Genomic DNA, 12,043 nt, shown 5'->3' on the forward strand with positions numbered 1-12,043 from the left:
TTACTTCATCAAATATATATGATATACATTGAGCATATATTTATTTGGTACTACTACTTCGTCATAATTAAATTCCCTACATGAAAAAAGCAATATAGTAATTCCATCTTTTCTAAATTTGAACTCTTTTGGATGATCTACAGTTGCCACTATTACAATATATTCAATTATATAATGGGATATCACCATACATATATACATCTAAAATTTTCATCCAATGGTAAAAACTTAAGTTGTATATATACTTTAGGGATAGTTTTCAATTTTAAAAATATTTGTGATATTTATTGTTTATTCATTCAATTGTATAATTTAAGTTGTATATATACTTTAGGGATATTTTTCAATTTTCTTTATTTAAGCCAATTATGATAGGTAAGACACAAAATATATAGTATCGAGATGGAAACTTGTGATTGGTAGATATATGTAAAAATTCTTTTATTTATATTTTTGTTTCACCTTATTATCAAGATAATATTAAAAACAATCATTCCATGACTCGCTTATCACAATTTTGAGTCACTATAGAAATTCATAAACTTGAAATCATAGATTCGCCTCAATCTAAGATTACATGATACACATGTTGATAAGAAGTAGCATATACTCAATAAAAACATGTTGATAAGAAGTATCATATACTCAACGAAAATAATAAGTCGTAGGCAAGTTGACCCAAACACATCCCGAAAAAGGTAAAACAAACAAAAAAAAGGAAAATACCATAGTATATATAGTATACATAGGATCTTCTCTGAATTTAAAGGGTGGAATTTTCTTGTATCATTCATGATATTAAAATCCAGGGAAGAAATAGTTGATTTTTACTATTATTATCATCTACATAAATCCAATTTTGTCCATATATTATCATTTTTTCTTATAATTCAAAAGACATCTTCACACATATTAATTATTCAAATATAACTGTCCAAAAAATTCAAACTTCTTAAAAATTTAGTTACTTTCTTTCTTTGTTCCTTTGTATGCACACTACATCATGAAACAAGAAACCAAGGTACTTTTTGTGTTAATTTTTCTCTTTGTGATATTTTAATATTATATGGTTAGCATGCAAATAATGGAATGTATATAATTATAATTAAGGAAAAGAATATTTGATTTGGTTTCCTTTTTATTAATTTTTTTTTCAATGCATAAAGGAATATGGATGATTTTGTTAAACGACAAGCTAGGATGGAGATTTTTTTGACACGTGGAATTTGCAAAAACTTATGCAAAGATGTCACAATTATTGAAGAATGTTGTCATAGATGTAAGAAAATTTTTATCTTTTTAATTAAATTCATTTTTGGGGGGTTTATTTTTTTCTATTTGAGGGATGTTGATAAATTATTTGTTCTTGTGATTTCATGATCCTAAAGTTTAGAATTTCTTTGTTACGTTCTTTTCGATGTTTATTTTATTGCTCATCAAGGCGAAGTTATCGAAACAATCTTTCAATCTCTGTCGTCTGCGAGTCGGCATCTTCAAACCTACTTTGTGAGACTACTGATGAAGATGGTTATTGTAATTTTTTGGTTTCCTTTTTTTTTAATAAAAAGAATCGGTGATTTTGATAAATAATTTGTTCTTGTCATTTCACGATCTTGAATTTTTGATATTTTTTTCGTTCTTTTCAATGTTTTTAAAAGGACTAATTAGAATGTAACTTTTTGGGGGTTCATTATTATTATTATTTTACAAATAATATAAATGTTGATTTTTTGATTTTGGGGATTTCTTTTTTTATTTTAGTTATTTTGATAAATCATTTGTTCTTCTGAATTAAGTTGAATGTTTGTCATTTTCAAGGTTTATGTGATCTAGTACTTTATCATGTTTCTTGATTAAACTGTTTATTTATCTGTTTATTTCATTCTTGTATGATCAATTTATTGCATTTGACCCTAGTCATTAACACTACTTGTTATAAAATATTAAGATTTTATTGCTCCACCACGCACATAGATGGATCCCCAAATGAGGTTGAGGGGGTAAATGTTAGATCCTAACATTAGGGGGAGATATGTTTAGCAACTAAAAATTATGTGTGGGTGAATTATCTAGATCCTAGTTAAAAAATGTGAACTTAAAGTTCAAGAGATAATTCATTTGCAAAATGTTGTAAATGATTTGCCAGATGTATTTGTTAACCCAGTATTTTAATTAAGCTGTAAATGCTCCAATAAATAGTCCTTGAAGGGCAGAGTCTATAGTACGCCAGAAGCATAATAGACCAATCGATTCCAAACGTAAAACTCCTTGAGGAAGGAGAGGAGCAAATTATCAAAATGGTCATGATAATGAGGTAAGTGCTTTGAAAGAGCACTACAACATAACACTTCATAAAACTTTGGCAAAGATTCAGGTACCTAAAATGAGTAAAAAAATGAAGGGATCTCAAATAAGGTATGCTGTATTGGAATCAAATCAAATGACTGTCGGCGGTATCTTTGATATGAAGTAGCACTTAATGATATAAATGGTTACGAGGATCTTAAATTTGAATCTATCATATAGTGTGGACAGATAAATGATTGGCCAAAATAAAATGCACTATTCAAGTATTTTTTATTTCACTTAGAAAAGTGATGTTTTTTTATCTTATAGTTCATAGATCAAAATATAATGGCAGTGTGGTACAAATGAATCATTGTGCGAAGGTATAACTGTAAGATAGAAAGTGTGGTTTGTGCCTCGAGGCATAAAGGGTTTTCGCAAAAATCCTGACATTATTAAATGGAGTAATCTCCAGTGGTGGATGCAATGAGACTTGTTTCAGTCTGGCAATAGATAAAATATTTGAATATGTATAATGAATAATTATTATGTCTAACTAGACGATGAAGTTTATATGAAAATCCTTGAAGGATTTAAAAGGTCTTAAAGCAATTACATTGAGTACACAATGGTTTTGAAACTGCTTAACACAAAGAAAGAATCTTTTCGACCTCATGAAAATGATTAAAAATGTCATGGATTAGTGAAATTGGTGCACTTAAAGATTTCCTAGTTATGCATATACTAGAGATTATTTGATATACACTACGAAAGTTATGTGAAGGGATTATCATATTATTATTCAAGTTATGGCAAGAAACTAATAAAGCAAGTGACTCAACACATAGAAGGTGTGTCATTTTCTTTGAGAAGAAAAGATGAGCTTCAATAAAAATGAAATGCTCGATCTCCGAGTCAAAAATGATTTTCTTATGTAGATGCGGAATATTTATTTGATCCGCATAAAGTTCGATCGCAAATGAACTATTTGTTTACATATGAAGGCACATCAATACCTTGGCATTCAAAGAATCAAACATTAGTAACCACTTCTTCAAATCATACAGAAATAATTTTGAGCTATAAATAAGTTGGGAGTGTGTTTATTTGGCATCATGATCTATCATATTCAGAAAATATGTGATTTTCCTTTGGAAAAACATATTTCAGTCACCATATTCGAATATAATATATAACTCAATTGAAGGAAGGATACATTAAAGGAGATTGGACAAAGCATATTTCACCAAAAATCTTTTTCACACATGATCTTCAACAAAATGGTGAGATAGACGTTCAAAGACCCGTTCAAGTGATAATCTTGTAAACTTATTCACTAAGGATTGCCAACATCAACAATTGAGAAGTTGTGATATAAGATTAGAATGCATCGTCACCGAGATATCAAGTAGAGTTTTTATCATGGGGAGAAAAATATGCGTAGTACTCTTTTCCCTTAACCATAGTTTTATCCCAATTGGGTTTTCGTGGTATGGTTTTTAACGAGGTAACATTCAAAGCATATCAAAAGATATGTGTACTCTTTTTCCTTCACTAGGATTTCTTTTCACGTGATTTTTTCCTAGTAAGGTTTTAATGAGGCACATTATCTATGAACATCTAAGGGGGAGTGTTATAAAATATTATGATATGGATGTCCACTACACCAAGATGTTACTATGTCTAATTATCTTCATTACTTCCCTCTATTATGAAGATAACCTCCACCTTTATGACCATTATTCTTGTAACCGTAAGTGAATCCATTCATAACGAGCCCTTGGCAATACCGTTGCCTTAAGGTGGTCATACCTTTCCTTCAAATCAGTCCACAATTCAAGTGGATCTTTCACTGTAAGGTATTCAACCTTCAATCCTTCATCCAGATATGATGAAGGAAATCGTTGCCTTTGCTTTGTCCTGACTCGACGTTGTATTACCATCGGTAATAGTGGCACCAAGACCTTTCGCGTCAAGGTGAATTTCAGCATCAAATACCCATGACAAGTAATTATTTCCAGAAATATCAAGTTCCACGAACTCAAGCTTTGATAAATTCAACATGATAAAACTCTCAAGAAATGTTGTTCTAATTATCTCCATTACTTCCCTCTATTATGAAGATAACCTCCACCTTTATGACCATTATTCTTTTAAACTTTCACCTACATAACCTCCTCCATTATATTCATGTTTATGACTAACCTTTTGTATGTCTCTATGTTACACTATAAATAGAGGCATAAGGGTTCATATTGTATACACTTGAAGATTTGGTAAACACTTGAAAGAAAGAAAGTTATCTTATATTGTTCCTCTTGTTTTATGTTCTTCTTATCTTCATCTTTATATTGTTCTTTTGTTCTTGAGTTTTACAACACTACTATATTTTTATGCATTATTAATTTGGGATTTTATGATTAAAAGAGGTGAGTTTTGCAATATGGTCCAACATTTTTTCTTTTCTTTCTTTTCACTTTTTATTTCTTAATTCATTATATATCATTTTTTGATGAAAAAATAATTATTATATATCAGTATTTTTAATGGAATTTGAGTAATTTATGTTTAATAATTTTTACAGTTTGCAAGAATTGCATAATGAGGAAGGTAAAAGAAGAGAAATTGAAAGTTTGTCCAGAATGCAATACAGATTTAGGTGTCGCCCCTCGCAAAAAAAATCAGGTATATATATTCTCTATTTTCGATTTTTTATACGTCTTTTAAATATTTTGAATTATTATATATTGCGATTTATTTCTTTTCTTACTTCTTATAAGTAAATTTTATTTGAAAAGGCATGAAAATTGTATCAGATAACGGGGAACAGAGAGAGTTATATAGTCCCTTCGTCCTAGTTTATGTGAAGATGTTATTGTTTAGAGAGTCAAACAATTTTTTTATTCGACTATAGTATTCACAATAATTTTTCAAAAAATATTTTTAATAATTCTTTATCTTGACTTACAATATTTTTCAAATATGCAATTATTTTTAAAAAAGGTTTGAAGAATTTTTATCCGAAACAATAGTGAAATTAAGTATTTTGACTTTCTTTATGTTGACTATAGGCTTAAATTGTAAGAACAAAAATACACTTTTAATGCAACCCTAGATTATTTTTCTATATGTCTATGGTGATTAGAGTTCTCTTTATTCCTACGTTGATGAAAACTAACATGTACTTAATAAAACAAGTTAAGGTTGTATCGAAATTGACCTAGACACCACTCTTTTTCAAAATGTAAAGTCGGACATTGTCTTTTGATTTTGGCTTTATTTTTCCATTTGGTTCATGTTATATGGATACATTATTTATACTCTATCCATCCTATTATATGTTAAAGTGTTACTATTTGAGGAGTCAAACAATTTCTTTTAAAAGATATTTTAATTCATTCGCTATGTTGATTTGTAGTACTTTTTGTGTATACACTTTTATTTTAAAAAATTGAAGAATTTATACTCAAATTTTTAGTCAAAATAAGATGGTTTAATCTTCGTACTCCATACCTTTTCACATAATTTGAGATAAAGGAAGTACATATTATAAGTAAATTTTTCAAATACAAGTAGAAGATTTTGACTCTAAGTTTATGTCAAATAAGTAGACAGAACTGTAATTTCGTTCCTTGTACATATATATATATATATATATATATATATATATATATATATATGTGTGTGTGTGTGAAAAATAATTGATATGACTTTCTATAATGCTTAATTTTCAAGCCTGATCACCAAGTGCAAGGGATCAGAGACATAGTGTCAAGTAAAAAAAAGAGAATTTATTGAGCGTGGACTAATCGAAAAATCCAAAAAAGACGAACTCAAAAAGTTAGCTCGTAAGGATATTGATAGAAGGCCTGACATGCTCATTGATACTCCACCATCACCTACTCCTTCTCCTACTGTTGTTGTTGTTCTACAAGTTCAAGGATAATGGAGAAATCAAGTTCTTCAATCGTAAATGCTATACTACTTGTTGATGATGATCAAGTTTCGAAAAAACACAACATATCGAGTAGTAGTACTGGAAGGGGAAGAGGTAGAGATAGAGTGTGTTGAATCGAAACTTGATCACCAACAACAAGTGGTGTAGTATTTACTATGGAAGAAATTGATTCCTCCTTTCTCCTTGAACCTGTAGCAACAACAACGGGAGCAGGAGCAGGAGGAGGAGGCGATTGTGGATTATCAATGAGCATGTCAGCACTATAATTAAGATAAATATCCTTACGAGCTAACTTTTTGGGTTTGCCTTTATTAGATTTTTTGATTAGTCCAAGCTCAATTAATTCTCTTCTTTTACTTGAAATTATGTCTCTGATCCCATACACTTGGTGATCAGGCCAATAGAATTGATCATTATAAGGTTATATCGGTACTTATTTTGTCACACACATATATATACAAGGAACAGAATTACAGTTCTTCCTACTGGTTCGACATAAGCTAGACTCTTGTATTTGAAAATTTACTTATAATATGTGAAATTATAAGGATTGAAACTATGCATTCAGATATAAATTCTTTAAATTTATAAAAATGAAATGTGTATATATATAAAGCCTACAAGAAAACTACTCCAAATCAACATAGCTAATGAATCAAAATATGTTTTATAAAAAAATATTTGACTCCTCAAACAGTAACACTTTAACATAAAATAGGATGGAGGGAATATAAACAATGTATCCATAACCTAATAAGTGGATTTGATTTGTTTTTTAGAATTCAGAATCCTTAAACTTAAAATGATAGCTCCGCCTCTACTGCCAGTGACATAAGTGCTCTTGTCAAGGTCATATAAAACTAGTTGTGTTTCTGTACTACTTATTTCCACATTATGGTTTTAATTAACTCGGGTACAAATAGTTCAAATTTTTAAAAATAAAATTACATATTTGAAAACTACACGAATATTGTAAGTCAATATAGCGAATGATTCAAAATATTTGTTTTTTTTTGGGAGAAAACTATAGTCAAAGAAAATATTATTTGAGTCCCCAAATAGTAACACATCCACAATAAAATGAGACGAAAGAAGTATATAACTCTATCCGTTCCATTTTCTGAATACAATTTTCATGCTTTTTCAATAAAACTTACATGTTGGAAGCTATAAAAAAAAAAGATATACATCACTATAATTAACAATTCAAAATATTTTAAGTGGAGAATAATATATACCTGATTTTCTGCAAGGGGGAAACACCTAAATCCATATTGCATTCTGGACAAACATTCCATTTATCTTTTGATATCTTCCTCGTTATGCACTTCTTGTAAAATGGTACAAAAATATTAAACATAAATTAATCAAATTTCATAGAAAAAAACCATAAAAAATAAAGAAATTTGTCATATAATGAATTAAAAATAAAAAGTGACAAGAAAGAAAACAAAAAGGAAAATGTTGAACCATAATGAATCAAATTGATCACACAAGAAATTTAATATATAAAAAAATTGTTTAATCAAGAAACATGATATGTACTAAGTTCATGTATAAAAGACATGGATCACATAAACCTTGAAAATGACACAAATTCTATTGGAAAAATCATTGGAAAGAACGATTAGTTTTTTTAAAAAAAATAAATAAATCAAGATCATTAATTCACAACGATAAATGATTTATCAAAATCACTAATATCAAAAAAGAAATCCCCAAAAACAAAAGATCAAATTTTAAATTAAAATAAAAACAATGAAAAGAATATTGAAAAACTCACAAATTCAAGATCATGACATCACAAATACAAATTATTTATCAACATCACTCAAACAAGAAATGAAACCCCAAATAACTAGCTCTCACCGTTCTCTAGACGATTTAGAGTTATTTTTCCAACTCATGTAATGGCATTTATATAGACTGAGTTAGGGTTTAGGGTTACATTAACTAATGGGCCAACTCATTTAGCTAGCACCCCTTATGGGTATATTAGGCCCAAACTTTATCAGCTTTTGATATGTCCAGATACATTTATCTCGGGATATATGCATGAAAATGATTAAAAATATCATGGATTAGTGAAATTGGTTCACTTAAAGATTTCCTAGTTATGCATATACTAGAGATTATTTGATATACACTACGAAAGTTATGTGAAGGGATTATCATATTATTATTCAAGTTATGGCAAGAAACTAATAAAGCAAGTGACTCAACACATAGAAGGTGTGTCATTTTCTTTGAGAAGAAAAGATGAGCTTCAATAAAAATGAAATGCTCGATCTCCGAGTCAAAAATGATTTTCTTATGTAGATGCGGAATATTTATTTGATCCGCATAAAGCTCGATCGCAAATGAACTATTTGTTTACATATGAAGGCACATCAATACCTTGGCATTCAAAGAATCAAACATTAGTAACCAGTTCTTCAAATCATGGAGAAATAATTTTGATCTATAAATAAGTTGGGAGTGTGTTTATTTGGCATCATGATCTATCATATTCAGAAAATATGTGATTTTCCTTTGGAAAAACATATTTCAGCCACCATATTCGAATATAATATATAACTCAATTGAAGGAAGGATACATTAAAGGAGATCGGACAAAGCATATTTCACCAAAAATCTTTTTCACACATGATCTTCAACAAAATGGTGAGATAGACGTTCAAAGACCCGTTCAAGTGATAATCTTGTAAACTTATTCACTAAGGATTGCCAACATCAACAATTGAGAAGTTGTGATATAAGATTAGAATGCATCGTCACCGAGATATCAAGTAGAGTTTTTATCATGGGGAGAAAAATATGCGTAGTACTCTTTTCCCTTAACCATAGTTTTATCCCAATTGGGTTTTCGTGGTATGGTTTTTAACGAGGTAACATTCAAAGCATATCAAAAGATATGTGTACTCTTTTTCCTTCACTAGGATTTCTTTTCACGTGATTTTTTCCTAGTAAGGTTTTAATGAGGCACATTATCTATGAACATCTAAGGGGGAGTGTTATAAAATATTATGATATGGATGTCCACTACACCAAGATGTTACTATGTCTAATTATCTTCATTACTTCCCTCTATTATGAAGATAACCTCCACCTTTATGACCATTATTCTTGTAACCGTAAGTGAATCCATTCATAACGAGCCCTTGGCAATACCGTTGCCTTAAGGTGGTCATACCTTTCCTTCAAATCAGTCCACAATTCAAGTGGATCTTTCACTGTAAGGTATTCAACCTTCAATCCTTCATCCAGATATGATGAAGGAAATCGTTGCCTTTGCTTTGTCCTGACTCGACGTTGTATTACCATCGGTAATAGTGGCACCAAGACCTTTCGCGTCAAGGTGAATTTCAGCATCAAATACCCATGACAAGTAATTATTTCCAGAAATATCAAGTTCCACGAACTCAAGCTTTGATAAATTCAACATGATAAAACTCTCAAGAAATGTTGTTCTAATTATCTCCATTACTTCCCTCTATTATGAAGATAACCTCCACCTTTATGACCATTATTCTTTTAAACTTTCACCTACATAACCTCCTCCATTATATTCATGTTTATGACTAACCTTTTGTATGTCTCTATGTTACACTATAAATAGAGGCATAAGGGTTCATATTGTATACACTTGAAGATTTGGTAAACACTTGAAAGAAAGAAAGTTATCTTATATTGTTCCTCTTGTTTTATGTTCTTCTTATCTTCATCTTTATATTGTTCTTTTGTTCTTGAGTTTTACAACACTACTATATTTTTATGCATTATTAATTTGGGATTTTATGATTAAAAGAGGTGAGTTTTGCAATATGGTCCAACATTTTTTCTTTTCTTTCTTTTCACTTTTTATTTCTTAATTCATTATATATCATTTTTTGATGAAAAAATAATTATTATATATCAGTATTTTTAATGGAATTTGAGTAATTTATGTTTAATAATTTTTACAGTTTGCAAGAATTGCATAATGAGGAAGGTAAAAGAAGAGAAATTGAAAGTTTGTCCAGAATGCAATACAGATTTAGGTGTCGCCCCTCGCAAAAAAAATCAGGTATATATATTCTCTATTTTCGATTTTTTATACGTCTTTTAAATATTTTGAATTATTATATATTGCGATTTATTTCTTTTCTTACTTCTTATAAGTAAATTTTATTTGAAAAGGCATGAAAATTGTATCAGATAACGGGGAACAGAGAGAGTTATATAGTCCCTTCGTCCTAGTTTATGTGAAGATGTTATTGTTTAGAGAGTCAAACAATTTTTTTATTCGACTATAGTATTCACAATAATTTTTCAAAAAATATTTTTAATAATTCTTTATCTTGACTTACAATATTTTTCAAATATGCAATTATTTTTAAAAAAGGTTTGAAGAATTTTTATCCGAAACAATAGTGAAATTAAGTATTTTGACTTTCTTTATGTTGACTATAGGCTTAAATTGTAAGAACAAAAATACACTTTTAATGCAACCCTAGATTATTTTTCTATATGTCTATGGTGATTAGAGTTCTCTTTATTCCTACGTTGATGAAAACTAACATGTACTTAATAAAACAAGTTAAGGTTGTATCGAAATTGACCTAGACACCACTCTTTTTCAAAATGTAAAGTCGGACATTGTCTTTTGATTTTGGCTTTATTTTTCCATTTGGTTCATGTTATATGGATACATTATTTATACTCTATCCATCCTATTATATGTTAAAGTGTTACTATTTGAGGAGTCAAACAATTTCTTTTAAAAGATATTTTAATTCATTCGCTATGTTGATTTGTAGTACTTTTTGTGTATACACTTTTATTTTAAAAAATTGAAGAATTTATACTCAAATTTTTAGTCAAAATAAGATGTTTTAATCTTCGTACTCCATACCTTTTCACATAATTTGAGATAAAGGAAGTACATATTATAAGTAAATTTTTCAAATACAAGTAGAAGATTTTGACTCTAAGTTTATGTCAAATAAGTAGACAGAACTGTAATTTCGTTCCTTGTACATATATATATATATATATATATATATATGTGTGTGTGTGAAAAATAATTGATATGACTTTCTATAATGCTTAATTTTCAAGCCTGATCACCAAGTGCAAGGGATCAGAGACATAGTGTCAAGTAAAAAAAAGAGAATTTATTGAGCGTGGACTAATCGAAAAATCCAAAAAAGACGAACTCAAAAAGTTAGCTCGTAAGGATATTGATAGAAGGCCTGACATGCTCATTGATACTCCACCATCACCTACTCCTCCTCCTACTGTTGTTGTTGTTCTACAAGTTCAAGGATAATGGAGAAATCAAGTTCTTCTATCGTAAATGCTATACTACTTGTTGATGATGATCAAGTTTCGAAAAAACACAACATATCGAGTAGTAGTACTGGAAGGGGAAGAGGTAGAGATAGAGTGTGTTGAATCGAAACTTGATCACCAACAACAAGTGGTGTAGTATTTACTATGGAAGAAATTGATTCCTCCTTTCTCCTTGAACCTGTAGCAACAACAACGGGAGCAGGAGCAGGAGGAGGAGGCGATTGTGGATTATCAATGAGCATGTCAGCACTATAATTAAGATAAATATCCTTACGAGCTAACTTTTTGGGTTTGCCTTTATAAGATTTTTTGATTAGTCCAAGCTCAATTAATTCTCTTCTTTTACTTGAAATTATGTCTTTGATCCCATACACTTTGTGATCAGGCCAATAGAATTGATCATTATAAGGTTGTATCGGTACTTATTTTGTCACACACATATATATACAAGGAACAGAATTACAG

General features: G+C 29.5%; 1 pseudogene; it reads left to right on the forward strand.

Moving 5' to 3' along the window:
• The first annotated feature begins 10,226 nt into the window (after positions 1-10,226).
• On the forward strand, positions 10,227-11,816 carry LOC125821983 (uncharacterized; annotated as a pseudogene).
• The last annotated feature ends 227 nt before the right edge of the window (positions 11,817-12,043 follow it).

The sequence above is a fragment of the Solanum verrucosum genome, unplaced genomic scaffold, assembly GCF_900185275.1.
Source record: "Solanum verrucosum unplaced genomic scaffold, falcon-dt-bn FXZP01000303.1, whole genome shotgun sequence".
NCBI lineage: Eukaryota > Viridiplantae > Streptophyta > Magnoliopsida > Solanales > Solanaceae > Solanum > Solanum verrucosum.